This window comes from Oryctolagus cuniculus, chromosome 4 (genome assembly GCF_964237555.1).
Source record: "Oryctolagus cuniculus chromosome 4, mOryCun1.1, whole genome shotgun sequence".
In the NCBI taxonomy this organism is placed as follows: domain Eukaryota; kingdom Metazoa; phylum Chordata; class Mammalia; order Lagomorpha; family Leporidae; genus Oryctolagus; species Oryctolagus cuniculus.
In genome coordinates, this window is record NC_091435.1 from 130,990,307 (window position 1) to 131,009,105 (window position 18,799).

The window sequence follows — 18,799 nt, forward strand, 5'->3', positions numbered from 1 at the left end:
GGGTAATTCTAGGTTAAGAGATTTGCAACAAACTGCATGGGATTCAAAAGATAGGGAAAAGAATTGGAAAGCTGGAAATGTGGAAAGGTAAAAACAGAGAGAAGTTGGATTCCAGTGAGGTACAGTGTCAAAAGTGTTTACCTTGAATCCACGTATTCTCAAAACTCCTTGAGGATGTGCTCCACAAGAACGAGGGAATAAGACAGAGGAAGATGAAGGGTACAAGGCAAAGCGAACTTCCAGGACATAAGGAAAGGAGACACTGGGTGACATGTGTGCAACTGGTGTCCAAGACCATCTGTCCAGCTGATGCATGTTATGGGAGGTGAGAAAATATTCTTTTTTTTTTCAAGAAAATTAAAGCATTTCTAATATGTTTGAATATTTTAAGAAAAAGTTTAAGCAACTGATGAAAAGTTTGGGTTTAATTTAGTGATAGCACATAGAATATGTGGCAAAACTGACAAAAGCCAACTCCAGGGAAACAAAAGTTTGAGCCAAAAAGCAAGAAAAGAATTAGCATGCCTACAGTAATATAAATATGAAGCATTAATCTAACCAAAATGGTGATATTATGATACTGAGTGGATAAATCCATGGGAAGGACATTTGGGGAGGGAGACAGTGGCTACAGAAAGCTGTGCTCTTATAGCCCACAGTGATCAGTCACAGAAAACACCTACACTTCAAAAATCAAATTAGCAACACAAGCAAATATGGTATAAAAGGATTGTGGAAGCACCAGATGCATGAACCAATAAGTCAAACAAACTAAAAAATAAACTGGCTAAGAACTGTGAATGTGGTTGCCTTTGGAATGGGGAGAAATGGGCTGGGGAGAGGCCCATGGGACTCTTATTTTTCATAACATGCCTTATAAATGGAATTCATTAAACAATGTACATGTATGCTTTTTTAAAGAAAATAATGCATGTATTTATTTGAAAGGCAGAGTTACATAGAGGCAGTGAGAGAGAGAGAAAGTCTTCCATCTACTGGTTCACTTCACAGATGACCACGATGGCTAGAGCTGTGCTGATCTGAAGACAGGAGCCAGGAGCTTCTTCCAGGTCTGCCAAGCAGGTGCAGCGGCCCAGGGACTTGTGCCATCTTCCACTGCTTTCCCAAGCCATGGCAGAGAGCTGGATAGGAAGTGGAGCAGCTGGGATTTGAACCAGCGCCCATATGGGATGATGGTGCTGCAGGTGGCAGCTTTACCCTCTACACCACAGCACTGGCCCCCATGTATACTTTTGATTAAAACAAACAAAAAGAAATAAAAATAATTAACTACATAAAAATAGTTAAGAAATGACCTGCTAATATTCAAATGTGGGGGAATTTTTCTTTTCTCAGCACAATGACAAGTACTGGTGTTGTTTGTGAAGCCAAGATTTTAGTTCGATGCTGTTCTGGTGAGGCTCGTTCTACAGGAATTTCTAAGCAGATGAGACATTTCCTTTCCTGGAGCTGTGTGGGAGGGTTTATGTACAGCTATGGAGTCAGGCCTGTGTGCACTATCTTGGCCCATCTGGGTCTCTGGAAGAGGTGTGGTGTGGAGAGCAGAACCCTGGATTTGTAGACACACAGACTCCAGCTCCATCAAATGCTGTTTATGTGAACTCAGAAAGGTCACCTGACTCTTTGAGTCTTGATTTCCCCATCTGTAAAATGGGACTACGTAATACCCACCTCATAGCGGTGCTGAATCACTAAGTGAGTTTATGTTTATAAGACAGTTGGCAGATGCCCGAAAAGTATCAGTTCCTCCTCTCTGACGTGGTAATCCCACAAGTTCAGAGCAGAATCCACTTCAACTGTACTTTATGATGTCAGTGCAACACTAATACAATCATGTAGATTTAGATTATTTATGTATTTAAATGTCTACTTATTTCACCTTTTACCAGATGAAAAGAACCTACATGGATGTGTTCGAAAATAATTCTCTTGGTTAAATTAGATGGACGGTTTGATGTTCTGTAGATACAACGTGAGTGTTTGTGAGTTCCATGTGGCCTGGGACCATGAGAAGGCTTCAGAAATGCTCAGTCTCTGTAGGCGATAGGATAGTCAAAAGATGCCCCATCCAACCGGTCTCCCAAATTGCTGCCTAACCCCTGGGGGCCCTGTGAGTCACAGTGCAGAAACTATTCATGGATGCCGGCATTCCCCTTAGGGTATTATCTGCATGACAGTGCTAAAGAGCAGCTTTAATTTCTTTTTTTTCTTTGCCAAGTTTTAACGCTAGCACCTGGCTCACAAAAGTGAGGGATGGGAGGAAAAATCCATGTAGGTAGAGAGACTGAGGAGGTCCCTTGCAGAGAGAGGATGATGAGGTTTTGGACAAAGGCCTTCCTGGGGAACAAAGACCATGTGGTCCTATGGCTCTCCATCATCCAAGTGCCAAGCATCAATGACCCCGGGTGAGGAAGAGCGAAGGGCCACTTCTCAGCTTTAGGATCCTGCTTCAAGTGGATTTGGGGATGAAATATCAGCCAACTATCTCTGGGCTGCTACTTCTTAAATCTGCTTGGATACCAACAGAAAGTGCCTGTTTTCACATTTAAATTATTTCATTCACTAAATAAATTTTCATTTTATATAACTTTTATAATGCAGCAAATGGACAGTTTTCTTTTTCCGTAAATGGCTCATAGTAAAATAAATTTCTCATGTTTGACTTAGATGAAATAGCCTTGAGTCCCCCTTGTATTTTTCCATTTTATCTACCTCGAATAGAAATAGAAATCCTTTCAACAATTCTATCAATTGAATGTATTAGTTCCTTGAATTGGACACCTTCTGGGCCCTGGAGATACCAAGATGACTTGACAGTAGGGCTCATTTCCTAGTTAGAGGGGAGAGCTGAGGAATGAGTACACAGATTGGGAGGCAATGGTGATAAAAATGACAATAAAATATATGGAGGTTAATGCAAAATCTGGAGAGACCAATGCTGGAGCTTTCTGAAAAGGTTCCTCCAGAAGAGGCGAAGCCTTGGCTCGACCTAGAAGCCCACGTGAGAGTTTGACAGTTCAGCAAAGGAGTTGTTGAAGGTGTTTATGAAGGAAAGATAGCAAACGAACAGAGTTTAGAGCCAAAGTATCCTTGGGGAATGGCGTAAAGAGTGAATGTGGGAAAGTAGTAGGAGGTGAGATGTGAGGAGAGGCAGAACACCCCGGAAATAATAACAAAGGTGACAAGTTCCAAGATATGTTGTAAGAGAACACTGCTGATGTTGAGGGTGGGCTGGAGTGAGATGAGAGACGAGTTAGGCTTCTAGGTAAGGGAGATGGAGACACTGAATCATGGAAATAAGTGTGTCAAGGAAGGATGATAAGCGATTTTAAATCACTTGACAATGGATGGTACCATGTAAACTCAAAAGCAGATACTGATTACTGATATTATCTGTCCTGACTTGGAATGTGCTGTGACAACTCATCCCCAGTTTCATAAATACTGTCTGTGGCCAAACTGATGTCCACTGCCATCATACATCCCCCCGTGATCTCCCAGGATTTATGATGAAGCCTATTTGTGGTGCAAGCTCGGTTTTTGCCTTTTTAAACATCATAAAATAAACTTAGAGTGCCCACTTTATTTTCTTTAGGTGTCCCACAGAAGCTGATTAACTTTTCCTTTAGCACAAAAGTTAAGGTCAAAATACCTTTTGTGGGATGAGTAAAGTGGAGAAATTTGAGGATGTGGCTAAAGACGCTGATGATTTTATAGACTTTTCACTTTGATGAAAGAATTGATGCCTTGACCACGGCTGCATTTTCAGCATTCCAGGTTCATGATAAAATGGAATCCAGGTCAAATTGCTTGTAACTTTTATTTTTAGGAACTTGTGAATCAATATGTAAACATTTATAAGTATACATATTTGGATTTCACAATGACTTAACATTTTGACCAAATCTTTGTAGCTTTGCTAAATCCATCAGTGAGACAGCTGAGGAAATCATTTCTGGTTGAATTTTTACTGTTCTTTAGGGTCCCCCAGGCAGGAAGCCACAGGAAATAATGCATTGTGGTACATAGTTCCCTGCAGGATTTGGTGTGTCATTCATTGTGTAGAATTTTGCTTTCCAGCTGCCTGTAGTTCACATTTTTGTACTTGCCTTTTCCCCTCCAGGATAATTTGATGAAGTCAGTTCCTAAGAGACAGAAAAAAAATGTGTTTTTATTTTTTTAAGGTCAGTTTTCCACCACCATCTCCCTTCCCCCCAACTGAGAGATAAACTTGATGAAAACAAAACAAAAAAAAAGTAAGTAGCCAGAATTATTTTGACATACGAAATAACCAGAATTGCAATATGTGATAATCATTAGATAATGCCAAATTATCTAATAGGACAAGTGATTTGGGTGAATGAAAATAAGTTCTGCCAAAAGGCTGGGTCAGTTTAAGATGTAGTGAATTAGAACCTGGACCTGGGAAATGAAAACCGCCCTTTTCTGAGAGAAACTTCCCATTTTTCAGATTAGATGTACAGTTTTTCGGCTTCTTTTTTCTCTTATGTCCCTGTCTCCTTCCTTTATTAGAGAGTGAAACGTTTTCTCTCCTCTTAGATGGGCAAGTAGTAGAATAAATGTTTTTAAGTCAGAACTAATAGTCTCAAGTTAAGTACCTTTGTTTTTTCCTCTTTGAAAACCAAAGCCTTGACTTTTTCAATGATTTTTTCAACCTTGACTGCACATTAAAATCAACTGAGGAATTAAAAAAAAAAAGCCAAAGCACAGATCCTGTCCCCAGAATTATTGTTTTGGTTGGTATGGGTGGGGCTTCAGTGTGCATACTTCTTCAAACCTCCAGGGCTGACTCTAACTACAACAGAGCTGAGACCATTGACTTCACCTTGGTGGTTATCCCCAGGCTCTGTCTGAGCCTGCGGAACCTGACCACTCTATCCCCTACTTAAAGGCTGCTCATGGATGACAGTGACAATGAAGGGCTGCTGTCTCCAAAGTGAGGGACTCCAGATGATCTCTTAGGGCGTTGGAGAAAATGAGAACCTCTGTATCTGGTTTTTAATCTCATTCTTTAGCCATACCTGTTTAAAAAATATTTTATGGTGCATACAATATATGGGTCTAACAGAATGGAAGTGGGTAGACTGACAGAAATCCTTTTTCTTATTACCAACGTCCTCTAATTATCTGCTTTCGGCAAGAGCAGCCCAAATGTCGGCTTCTTTTTTTTTTTTTTTTAATTAGATTTTTTAAAATGTCAGCTTTTTGGTGCATACTGATAGCTGCAGACGTGTGTAGGACTTAGCGTGGAGTCCTGCGAGACACTTGTCCTCTGCTCCATAGCTGCATTCTGTGGCTAACCATTGAATAGTTTCTCTTGCTGCGCCTAAGCCCCTCCAGGGTTCCTGATACAGCTTTATCCCCTCATACTCTTCTAAGATTTCTAAAATGCACAAGCAGTTTTTACAGTAACAGAAGAAGCTTAATATATAAATGTCTTCAAAATATCCTATATCCTCTGCTATTTGGTGATAGTAAGAAATGATTTTCTTAAAAATTGGAGTATTTTTAATTTTTTTTTTTCATTTACTTGAGAAGCAGAGAGACAGGAGGACAGAGAGAGAGAGCAAGAGAGAGAGAGGAAAGAAGTCTATTCAATGATTCACCTGTGATGACTGGAGCAGGTCTGTGGCAGAAGCTGGGAGCTGGGAACTAAATGCAAGTTTTCCATGAGGGTGGCATGGACTGAATCACTGACTCCCAGGGTCTGTATTAGAAGGAAGCTGGAGTGAGGTGCCCGGCCTGAGTACTGGGCCAGGCTCTGTGATCTGGGATGTGGGAGCCCTAACCTGCCTCTTAACTTCTAGGCTAAATACCTGCACCAGAAAGAAATCATGTTTAAGGTATGTGGTTTTCCTTCTTACTGTTTGCCGAACTCTTTTACTTAGCGTAGGGTTAACTGTACGATTGTTAAGTAAACTGAATGTAGATCTTTGTAAAAATTAAGAGTGGAATGGGAGAGGGAGGAGGAGGAAGGTTGGAGCATGGGAAGAGGAAGGGTGCAGTGGGAAGTATCACTATGTTCCTCAATCTGCATGTATGACATACATGAAACTTGTATAATTAAATGAAATTTAAAAAAAGAGAAAAAAATAATTGAAAGGATAAATATACTTACCTTAATTGGACTTTGCCCAGTATATTCATGTAAAAGAAAATCACACAATTTAAAAATTGAAAAATAAATAACCTGAAACCAAACAGAAAGATCTAATAATGATGTTGTGGCCAGCTTTTAAATAATGATGGGGCCGGCACTGTGGTGCAGTGGGTTAAAGCCCTGGCCTGAAGCGCTGGCATCCCATATGGGCACCAATTCTAGTCCCTGCTGCTCCTCTTCCGATCCTGCCCTCTGCTATGGCCTGGGAAAGCAGTAGAGGATGGCCCAAGTCCTTGGGCCCCTGCACCTGTGTGGGAGACCTGGAAGAAGCTCCTGGCTCCTGGCTTCGGATTGGTGCAGCTCCGGCTGCTTCAGCCATCTGGGGAGTGAACCAGTGGATGGAAGACCTCTCTCTTTGTCTCTACCTCTCTCTGTAACTCTGTCTTTCAAATAAATAAAATCTTTACAAAAAAAGAATTCATATTTTTTTAAAAAAATATTTATTTCTTTATTTAAAAATCAGAGTTACACAGAGAGAGAAGGATGTGGTGTTGACCATTGCTGGAGCAGAATATTGGGTACGAGAAGGTCATTATTATATTATATTTTTTCATAGTAAGAGTTTAAAAAGTCTTTTGGGTCATTTATTTAAAAACAGCTCCCTCAGTTCCAATCTAATAAGGGCACCACATACCCCATCCCTTGGTCGTGAACAGAGTGTGGATCTATTTCAGATATGGCTTCGGACTGAAGCGCATGGCTCCTTCCAAGGTCTCCTCCATCCTCTCCATCATTACTCCCCCCGCCCCCCCCCCCCCCCCCCCCGCCTTCCCGGATTTCTTACCAAGCCATTTGCTTCTCTGCCTCACCCCGAGTCCCCCTCAGATATCAAATATCACAACCCACTCCACACACTCTGGCTGTCTTCTCACCCCACCCTCTGGTTTTGCCACCGCAATCCTGCACCACTCAGTTTCTCGCCCCGAGGTCTGTACCACCAGCACCAGAGAAGTGGTTTCCTTCACGTCTCTTGCAAGCTGATCTGGTCCTGGCCTGAAGGCTCCTCCAGGGAGCCTTCCAGGCTCAGCCCACAAGCCTTCAGACATCTGCAGACTGGGAGGTGACCTTTCTGCTCTGTCTTGTCCAGCCCAGTGGAAACTACCCCATTCTCCACAGTCCTCGTCACGTGAGCATGAAAGGTCTAGATGCAGGTCTCAGAGTTTCTCTCGGGGGATTTCTACAATGCCTTCTCGTTTTCAAATTTTCGTGCACCTTGCTCTGAAAATCTCTGCAGTTGTAATTAACCCCTGATATTTGGAGAGTTCTAGGGTTTTCCCGTACCCCGGATGCACATCATCTGACTTGCACAAGCTGTGGTGGTTCTCTTGTGACAGAGGCACCGCCTGGTTTGCGTTTTTCACTGCTGGGAGTGAGAAGGGTCGCTCTCCTCCACTTGGAGCCAAGCTTCGTCCGCTGTCTAAGTTTGGTGTTTGCCTAGCAACGTTCTGGTCCCCCATTCCGAGCGAGGCTATTTGGTATTGCGTCACCACTTCCCTTTCCCCTACTGCTCTGTGACCTACCGTGTGGACACGTGAAAAGTGGTGGTGGTGGCGGTGGTGGTGGTGGTGGGGAAGGAGCGCCAGCTCGCACTGCAGTGTTGGCAGCTGCTTCATTTTGACCTATAGTTAGGCTCCGTTCGCGGCGCCCGGGGGAGGGGCTGGGGCTGGGAGGTGAGGGACAGACACAGATCAAGTTCACTTTCCTTTCTCTCCTTGCACTTCCAGTTTCAGAGACTGGAGGCAGATCTCTCAGCTGTACTAGGGACCTGCACTTCAGCTAGTGTTTCAAGGACATCAGAACTAATCTTAAGACTGTCCAGCCCCAGCGGCACCCCTGGGACTGAGACTAAATAGGGTAAGGGAGGAAAATGAGGATCCTCAAGGACAGTGTCAGGCAGTCCTAGGAGAAGGGAGAAGAAAGGCAGACAGAGGTAGAAGAACAGAAAGAAAACTAATTGCTTAAGCGAGAACAAAGCTGGGTTACCCTGTGACTTATTAAAATACATCTACTGGACTTTTTAAAAAGACTTATTTATTTATTTGAAAGGCAGAGTTAAAGAGAGAGAGAGAGAGAGAGAGAGAGACCTTCCATCTGCTGGTTTACTCCCCAGTTGGCTGCAATGGCAGGAGCTGGGCCAGTTCAAAGCCAGGAGCCAGGAGACTCCTTGGGGTCTCCCATGTGTGTGCAGGGCCATCTTCCGCTGCTTTGCCAGGTGGATTGGCAGGGAGCTGGATTGGAAGTGGAGCAGCCAGGACTCGAACTGGTGCCCATATGGGATGTGGGCACCACAGGCAGCAGCTTTACCGCTACACCACAGTGCTGGCCCCTTCACTAGACGTCTAATCAGATATGTAAGATGTCCAACTGGTAGGAGCACTCTTGATATACTTGGATTTTATGTGCAAATTGAGGCAAGTTTTCAGATACTTCCTAAGGCAGGAAGTTCCTGGTACTGAAGAGGTGGTCACTTACTGACCCTACTTATCCAAGACTATTCCATGGCTCCTCAAATATCCATGTCATATGAAAGGTAGTTCATATCAGGCTGATGTTTTGACTCAATTTTTAAGGCTGTTGAAGGTAATTGCTTAAAACTTTTTCTTTTGCCTAGGCGGGAAATGCCTATATGTTGTTGATAAATCTGGTTTATCTATTTTGAAAAAAATCCGGGCAAGAGCATATATGTAATATTTTTTCTTTTTTATCACAGGTGATGCTTCTTCAAGGAAATACAGAACATATAGAAAGAGTGGAGAAAAGAAAATAAAAGTCTCCAGCTTCCAAGGGAATTCTTTTTTACCGTTTGGTCCACATCCATTCCAGTCAGCCTCTTCCACACACGTGCGCTTCTCCCTTTCTCTTTCTCTTCAGTAGGCAGCCTGAGGTTCATCTCACTCTACATCCCTTCTCTCATTTAGCATTATATCATGGCATATTTCTGTATACGGGAATGTGTGCAATAGAATTTTTATGTATAAGTTTTCCTGCAATATTGCACATAGAAAATGCATGAGTTTTGAGTGTGTAGCTTGATGAATGAGCACACCCATGCAACTAGCAGAAGGTACAGGTACCCCAGAAACTGAACATTAAACCTCCCTCAGACCACCTCCAGGCACTAAAAGCCTCCCTCATTCCTCTTTCCAGACACTATGCTCCATTTGAAATGTTACCACTATCCTAATTTCTTTTTTTTTAAATCTTTATTTATTTATTTATTTGAAAGTCAGAGTTACACAAGAAAAGGAGAGGCAGAGACAGAGAGAGAGAGAGGTCTTCCATCCTGATGGTTCACTCCCCAATTGGCCACAGTGGCCAGAGCTGCGCCGATCTGAAGCCAGGAGCCAGGAGCTTCCTCCAGGTCTCCCATGTGGGTTGAGGGGCTCAAGGATTTGGTCCATCTTCCAGTGCTTTCCCAGGCCATAGCAGAGAGCTGGATCAGAAGTGGAGCAGCCAAGCCTCGAACCGGCACCCATATGGGATGCCGGCGCTCCAGACCAGGGTGTTAACCCACTGCGCCACAGCGCCAGCCCCACCATTATCCTAGTTTCTAAAGCAAGATCTGCCCTCCCATCCCACTGTTCTGAACTTTATTAGATGGAGTCGTATAGTACCCAGCTTCTCCCATCATTATGGTTATGAGACTCAGTTTTTGTGTATGGCTGTAGTTTGTTCATTCTCATTTTTGTATTCTACTGTATGAATACACCACAATTTATGTAACATTTTGTTTTAAAAATTTATTTATTTATATGTTTGAAAGGTGGTGGGGGGGAGAGAAAGAAATAGTCCATTTGCTGTTTCACTCCCCAAATAGCTAGGACTAGGCCAGGATGAAGGCACAAGTCAGGAACTCCAGCTGATCTCCCATACGGTGGCAAGAACTCAATCGCTTCAGCTATCATTTGTTGCTTCCCAGGCGCGTTAGCAAGAAGCTGAATCAGAAGTGGAGTAGCCGGGCCTCAAACTAGTACTGGGATATGAGATGCAGGTATCTAAAGCTGCTGCTTAACCCACTGTACCACAACACCCGCCCCTGCCTCTTAATTCTTAATAATGGCTTCTCATGAAATATAAGTTCTTAGCTTTAATGATTGATGCCTTCTATGTCCTGTCTGAGAAATCTTTGCTTATTTTAAGATCATGATGGTATTCTTTTTTTTCTAAAAATTGTATTATCTTACCTCTCACATTTAGATCTACCATACATCTGAAATTGATTTTTACTTATAATTTGAGATAGAGGATCAAGATTCTTTTTTCATGTGTGTGTTTAATTGATCCATTATCCTACATTCAAGAGATTGTTTTCTACCTCATGCAGTGTATGATTTAGTAGTTCCATATATTCCACTTTATGAAGGTGACATGTAGCCAGCTACAAAGGCATTTCAGTTGAACATTTTCTAACTTATTCTCCTTTGATATTTGGTCTGAATGACTTTTAAAAAGATGTTATTGGAATAAGTATCAGAGGTCTGGCATTGGGTGCAACGGGTTAAGCCACTGCCTGCAAGCTGGCATACCATATGGAGGCCAATTTGTGCCCAGGCCAGAGGATGGAAGATATCATTCTTCTCTGTCTCTCCCACTCTCAAATAAACATAAATAAATAAGTCTTTAAAAAGAAAGAATAAGGAGGCTGTCATTGTGGCCTAGTGGAGTAAGCTGCTACCTGCAGTGCTGGCATCCCATATAGCTGCTGGTTCGAGTCACAGCTGCTCCACTTCTGACCCAGCTCCTTGGTAATGCACCTGGGAAAGCAGTAGAAGATGGTCCAAGTGCCTGGGCCCCTGCACCCATGTGGGAGACCTGGATGAAGCTCCTGGCTCCTGGCTTTGGATCAGCCCAGCTCTGGCCATTGTGGCCATTTTGGAAGTGAACCAGCAGATAGAAGATCTCTCTCTCCCTCTCCCTCTCCTCTCCTCCCTTTCCCCTCTCTATCCCCCCAACTGTGCCTTTCAAATAAATAAACAAATCTTAAAAAAAGGAATCAAGATGCTAAACACAGCCAAACTTTTGTTAAAATATGATAAAATTCTTAGTTATAATTCTAAATTGACTCCTTTTTTTAAAAAAGATTTATTTATTTATTTGAAAGTCAGAGTTACACAGAGGGAGAATGAGAGGCAGAGAGAAAGAGGTGTTCCATCCACTGGTTCACTCCCTAATTGGCCTCAATGGCTCGAGCTGTGCTGATCTGAAGCCAGGAGACAGGAGCTTCTTCCAGATCTCACATGTGGGTGCAGGGGCCCAAGCACTTGGGCCATCTTCTACTGCTTTCCTAGGCCTTAACAGAGAGCTGGATTGGAAGTAGAGCAGTTGGGACTCAAACTGGCACCCATATGGGATGCCAGCACTGAAGGCAGCGGTTTACCTGCTACGCCACAGCGCCGGCCCCTGAATTTACTCTTACAACCAAAATAAAAGGTAGGACATGAAAAATGAATATTGGTTTTTCATTTTTAGAAAAGATTGATTTGAATGACAGAGTTACAGAGATCAAGGTAGAGATGGAGAGAGAGGGAGAGAGACCTTCCACCTGCTGGTTTACTTCCCAAATGGCTACAAAGGCTGGGACTGTTCTAGGAGCTTAGAACTCCATCTGGGTCTTCCACTTGGGTGGCAGTGGCACAAGCAGTCAGTCCATCCTCACTGTTTCCTACGTGCATTAGCAGGGAACTGGATCAGAGCAGCCAGGGCTTGAACTGACAGCTCATTTGAGTTGCTGGCATCATAGGTGGTTGCTTAATCTACTGCACCTCAATGCTGGCAGAAGAAAGTAATTTTGACTGGAGGCTTGCATAAATCAACATTTTTGGAGGCTTAGGTTAATTCTAGATAACAGTGATGTTGATCTGATTTTATTAGATGTACATTAATCAGGTAAATAATTAAGATACTCTTCTGTATTTTGAAAACCAGTGTTGTGAGTGTAACAAATTATTTGATATTTATCAGAGGAAACTTGGTTTGAGAATAAATAACAGAATTAACATTTACTGCTACTGAACAACTGGCATTCATTTTCTTAGTGACTTATTTCCAGGTAACTCTAAGATGACTTCTAGTTTGCTTTTTTTTTTTAATATTTACTTCATTTATTTGAAAGAGAGTTACAGAGAGAGGTAGAGACAGAGAGAGAGAGAGGTCTTCCATCCGCTGGTTCACTCTCCATATGGCCGGTGCTGTACCGATCCGAAGCCAGGAGCCAGGAGCTTCTTCCAGGTCTCCCACATGGGTGCAGGGGCCTAAGGACTTGGGCCATCTTCCACTGCTTTCCCAGGCCATAGCAGAGAGCTGGATCGGAAGAGGAGCCGCTGGGACTAGAACCGGCACCCATATGGGATGCCGGTGCATCAGGCTGGGGCTTTAACCTGCTGCGCCACAGCACCAGCCCCCTAATTTTCTTTTTTAAAGATTTATTTATTTATTTGAAAGTCAGAGTTACATAGAGGAGAGAGAGAGAGGTCTTCCATCCGCTGGTTCACTCCCCAATTGTCCACAAAGGCCAGAGCTGTGCCAATCCGAAGCCAGGAGCCAGGAGCTTCCTCTGGGTCTCCCAGAGGGTGGGTGCAGGGGCTCAAGGACTTGGGCCATCTTCTACTGCTTTCCCAGGCCATAGTAGAGAGCTGGATTGGAAGGGGAGCAGACAGGTCTCGAACTGGCGCACATATGGGATGCAGGCCAAGATGTTAAACCGCTGTGCCACAGCACTGGTCCCAGTGATTCCTAGTTTTAAAGTTGTCAGAAAAATACAAACTTAAGATGAGTATTTAACAAGGTGTATATAACCAGAACTTTGCAAGGAGGTGAGTTCTGTACATTCCAATAATATATATATGAGCTTTATTATCGAAATTTAACATTTCCATATGGTTAGAAAAACCATTTTGTATGGTGAGCTTTATTTTAATAGAATCAGTTTGCTAAGTAGACTTTAAATATCTTGTAATGTAATATAACAGAAGAGAATATAGTCTGGCTTAGGAGGAACTTTTTATTAGTCTTATTTTCAGCTACTGAGAAAGTGTCATTGGTATTAATCAACTTTTGGTATTTTTTCTTCTTCTATTAAATATCTATTTTACTATGAAATACAATGTGTTTGATTTTTCAAAATTAATCTTAAAGTGCCCAATAGTCCTGCCATTTAAAATGGTTGTAAGCAAGATGGGTTTGTGATGAGTACACTTAATTTTTTTTGCACTCAGCTGAACAGAAACTATTAATTTTTATCTCAAAAGCCTGATAAATCTGTATGCAAAAAGTGGATATGAATTTGATTTTAACCTGTAGTAATTAAATTTCTATTTTGGAGGAACTGATATTAGTATATATTTACACATATTTCTCTGTAATGGGTTAAACAGTTGACTTCTGCTGCAATTATGTCCTGACAGAAGAGATGCAGTGAAGTCAGATTTACTGAGACTCTTGTGTCTTTTTTTTCTCATGTGCTAACCAAATTACGTATTATGTATTTCCAAAAATCATATCACCTTATTTATCAGTGTTTCCAGTGAACAAAATGGAACTGAAAACCACAAATTACCACAGCAAGGCTGGTGGGTTGTGGTCAGTGATTTAGATCAGAGCTTCCCAAAATGTGTTTCACAAAATGCTAGTTCACGGAATTAAAGCAGTAATGTGTTAAAACACACACACACACACACACACACACACACACACAGAGAGAGAGAAAGCATACAGCGTTCAAATGAATTTGGAAAATAAAACTTACCCTGGTTTTCCAAATACTGGGGTCTGCAGAGCCTTTCGTATGTTAACATGGGCTGTGAGTGGCCCAGTGATGGGGGGGAAGGGTAGGAGGACGAGCTTCTCCAATTGAGACTTCAGAGCAACTCCAAGGTCTACTTTGATGTTTCTGGAATATTCTTCAAGAAATGTTGGTGGGGCTGGCCCTGTGGTGCCTTAGGCTAATCCTCTGCCTGCAGTGCCGGCATCCCATATGGGCACTGGTTTGATTCCTGGCTCCTCCTCTTCCCATCCAGCTCTCTGCTATGGCCTGGGAAAGCAGTGGAAGATGGCCCAAGCGCTTGGGCTCCTGCACCTGCCTGAGAGGTCTGGAGGAAGCTCCTGGCTCCTGGTTCGGATCAGCCCAGCTCCAGCCGTTGCATTCATTTGGGGATTGAACCAGCAGTTGGAAGACCTTTCTCTCTGTCTGTACTTGTGTCTGTAACTCTACCTTTCAAATAAATAAATTAAAAAAAAGAAAAAAAGAAATGTTGGCTTTAGAAACCTGCTTTGCCCTAAGGTCACCAGTTTAGCCTAACCTCTGGTCACCCCTCCCAAGACACTAGCCTGATGATTTTGGTGCTTTTCTCTGCCTTATACCCCTGGACTGATTTCTATGTGGAAAGAACTTGAGTTACCTTTACATTCTTTTTTTTTTTTTCTTAAAGATTTATTTATTTATTTGAAAAGCAGAAAGAGACAGAGAGAAGAGAGAGAGAGAGAGATCTTCCATCTGCTGGTTCACTCCTCAAATGGCTGTAATGGCTTGGGTTGGGCCAGGCCAAAGTCAGGAGCCTAGAACTCCATCCTGGTCTCCCGCATGGGTATCAGGGGCCCAAGCACTTGGGCCATCTTCTGCTGCTTTTCCAGGCACAGTAGCCAGGAGCTGGATTGGAAGTGGAGCAGCTGGGACTGGCATTCCACAGGCTGCCAGTGTTGCAGATGGTGGCCCCACCTTTCCATTCTTGAGTTTGATCCCAACAACAGTCCCTGCCTTCCTTCAACAGATTTTTATGAGCTCTCCCCCTCCGCGCGGCACTGATTAGGCGTGCCCTTGGTGTTCCAGGTGCTGCTGGCTCCTCATCAGTGTTCTGCTGTGCTTACACTACTTTGTCCAGCGCTGTCCTTCTCCCTCCACCCTCCACCCTTCACTCTTCAGCACATTCCACCACTTTATTACCTTCATGGCACTTGACACTATCTGGAAATACTCATTTCTGCATTTATCTGTTTGTTACTTCTCTGCTTTACCCACTGGACAGTAACTCTGAGACATCAGTCTTTGTCTCTCTTGTTCTTTCTTTCGTAGTTCCAATGGTGCTCAGCACACAGAAGATCCTTCATAAGGCCCAGCCTCTGTGGTCAGGAAATTTTTAATGTAGAGGGAAATAGAGATAAACATAGGATCCTATATATTACCGGCTGTGCTTGAGGCAAACCTAGGATGCTCTCTGTTCTCGTGTGTACGCAGAGAATGGTGGGGTGGGCAGTGGATGTCAAAGAAGACTTCCTGCAGGCAACCTGTGAACCCAACCTTGAAGGTCAAGTAGGACAGCGTTCTGGACAAGGAACCAGTCCAGGCAAAGGGCTGATGGAGAGGCAGGTGATTTAGACAAATTCAAGTGCTTCAGGAAAGATAGTTGGCAGAGTGCAGGAACTGAGGCTGGCAAGGCAGTTCTGGAAGGTTGTCCTGAGGAGGTGGGACTATTCTGAATTTGATGGGGAACAGTCAAATGGGAGATTGTGATCATGGTCAAATTAGTATAGGAGAGAATGAGGAGGTCAACTCAAAGCCTTTGAGAACAAACAGACTTGGTGCTTAAGAGGCCCCCTTCCTCGCACACACTTTCCTCCTCCTCTCCTTTGCTCCTGACTGTTGCTTTGCTGGAAAGCACCTTTTTGTCCATCTCTGTGTGCCCTAAAGTTACTTATTGCTTAAGGACCAGCTTGAATGAATGACTGGTACCGTGGGCTGAAGCCCACCAACTGTACAAGCCTGGATATATTTTGGGGCTGGGAGGTACACAAGATGAGAGAATCCTGGTGTGGGTACATTCGTTCCAGGCATCTGGGGCTTCACAGATGCAAATGCAATGCTTTGTTGTTCCCTACATGCCAGACACTGGGTGAAATGCTGGGTTTACAAGGATTATGTCTCTAACCCTTACAACTGCAGTCATGTGTCACTTAACTACAGTGATAGTTCTGAGGTGCATTGGCAGGCAATTTTGTTGAGCAAACAACATAGCATGTACTTGCACAAACCTCCATGGGCTAGGTCAGTCACTCAGTGTGGCCCCCTGATGCAATCAAAGCACTTGGTAAACACAAGACATACAAGGCTGGCATAAAATGCCATACTGCTTTACAGTACACTTAAAAAATATTTATTTGAAAGGCAGAATGAGAGAGAGAGAGAGAGAAGGAGTGGGGGGGAAGGGGGAGAGGAGGAGAGATCCTCACTTGATGGTTCACTCCCCAGATGCCTACAACAGTCAGGGCTGAGCCAGGCTCAAGTCAGGAGCTGGAAGTCCTTCCGGCTCTCTCACAGAGTGGCTGTGGTCCAAGTAATTGGGCCATCTTCTGCTGCTTTCCTAGACACATTAGCAGGGAGCTGGATTGGAAACAGAGCAGCTGAGACTCAAACCAGTGCTTGGATATGGGATGCTCGTGTTACAAGTGGTGATTTAACCCATTGCTGCACAACACCAGCCACTAACAGTAAAGTTTTTCTTAGAAGTACATGGGATACAGTCTAAAATAACCATTAAAAGTATAGCGTAGAACATTTACAACAGTAACATAGTCATTTATTACCAATATTATGTCCTGCACATAGTTGTATGTGCTTTACTTTCACATGACTGGCAGCACACTGCTTACGCCAGCATCACCACAAACATGTGAAGAATGTGTAATACTAGGATGTCACAACAGCTACAATGTAGGGCCAGGTGTGGCGTGGTAAGTTAAGCTGCTGCCTTCAACAACTATAATTCCATACTGGAGTGCCAGTTTGAGTCCCTGCCACTCTCCTTCTAATCCAGCCCCTGCTAATGCATCTGGGATCCAGCAGATGATGGCTCAAGTCCTCAAATCCCTGCTCCCCACAGGGGAGAACTGGACAAATTTCCTTGCTCCTGGCTTTGGCCTAGCCCAGCCCTGGCTGTTGCAGCCATTTGGGTAGTGAACCAGTAGATTAAGTTCTCTCTCTCCCTCCCTCCCTTCCTTTCTCTCTCCATTCTGTCATTGCCTTTCAAATAAATAAGTAGACCCATCTTAAAAAATAAAATGCAGCTACAGTGTCACTGGGCAACAGGATTTTTCATTGGTACACTGCTGAAACTTTATGTAGCACATGAAATGCCTATATACTAGGCATTGTTATTAGCTTTATGTTATGAATTAACCAACTAATGCACAGTTCTGTAAATAAGTTGTTGAAAGTCATTCTACCATTAGTAAAGATTAGGATTGGAATCTTAGAAGATTGGCATTAGACCCATAATAGCAGCACTATCTTGTAAATAGCATTTGACTGAAAGTCAATACAGCTGGATTCTAGTTAATAATTAATAGCAATCATATATCCAGCTCAACAACCCAGCAAGATAGGTGTTATCACCTCCAGTTTAATAGGTAAGGTTACTGTGCACTAGAGGGTTTACATGAATTGTACCAGGCTGCACAACTTGGGTTTAGACCCAGGTTTGGTAGACTCCAAAGTCAAAGATTTTAGCACTTGGAAATGCTCCTCCTGGCAGTTCAGGACTTACTTTTTTAGAATGGCCTGTGACCTTAGACTCTGAGGTCCCAGCTTTGTCAACTGGAAACTGATAGAATTGGACTGGCTGGCATCTGGGCTCCCTCCTGCTCCACGATCTAGGATCCGACAGCCTCTGAGAGGCCTTGTCAACTTCCCCCTGGCGTTCATCTTCAGTACTTTTGGGTTGGGTTCCCACCTTCAAACGATGAGAGACAGAAGAATAAAATTCATGACATGACTAGGCAGCCTGAGAAACAAGCATAGAGCTGAGGGCAGAGGCCTGGCTCTTAGCCAACTGGAAACTAAAAAAGTCCATGAGATGATGACAAACTCAGAGCCAAGCTCCTTAGAGTGAAATTACTAGACAAGAAAACTGGGGAAACGACCACACAGTTCTGAGGCTGCTCAGAGACCCCTGAGAACCAGGAGGGAACAGCAAAGGTACGTTAGCACAAGTGCACGTGGCAGGCATGGTGTAGAGAGAGGGCTGAAAATGGAATTCAATGCAGAAAAACCAGGGCTTAGTAAACAGTCTAGAGAGACAACATCGTGTTGAGAATAAAGGCAGAAACAGGCAGGTCCATTGGGTGACACCTGACCGAGGCAGTTTGTCTAAGATGGGAAAGATCACATGCCATTTGGGGACATTTCCTGGGAAATGTGTTGGCAGAAAACTTGAACTTCAGCAGACAAATTGCTGGGAGAGCTGTCAGTGGGGAAAGATGCTGGTTGTGTTTATATTGCTAATTATATCACATGCATTTGGGGCTTTGAAGGGTGCAATTAGTAATTGCCTTTTTAGGGTTTTCATATCAGGGCAACAAAAGTATAAAGGATGAGAAAGGGTAAGGTTTTAAGGGAGGGAGGGGGAGAAAAAAGACTTCGTTGGCTCATGATAAAGTAGAAAAATACAAACCATTGTTGTGCAATCGGTGCGCAACACAACTGCAATAGATCATTCGGAAGGGAGGCTGCATTCCCAAATCCTGCAGGCCTCTCTGCCATTACTTAACTGTCTCTGAAATATGGAGGCAAAGTTAGACGGAGAGGGAGTTGTCACAGGCTCAGACATT

General features: G+C 43.4%; 2 long non-coding RNA genes across 2 annotated transcripts; one reads left to right on the plus strand and one right to left on the minus strand.

Annotated features, from left to right (window-relative positions):
• Positions 1-3,825: 3,825 nt before the first annotated feature.
• Positions 3,826-7,645, minus strand: LOC127482875 (uncharacterized). The gene is made up of 2 exons (XR_007908755.1): positions 7,484-7,645; positions 3,826-4,166 (listed from the first exon to the last, which is right to left on the minus strand). It is a non-coding gene; the product is annotated as an uncharacterized lncRNA (long non-coding RNA).
• LOC127482876 (uncharacterized) lies at positions 6,993-18,537 on the plus strand. The gene is made up of 3 exons (XR_007908756.2): positions 6,993-8,056; positions 8,913-10,193; positions 14,218-18,537. It is a non-coding gene; the product is annotated as an uncharacterized lncRNA (long non-coding RNA).
• Positions 18,538-18,799: the final 262 nt, after the last annotated feature.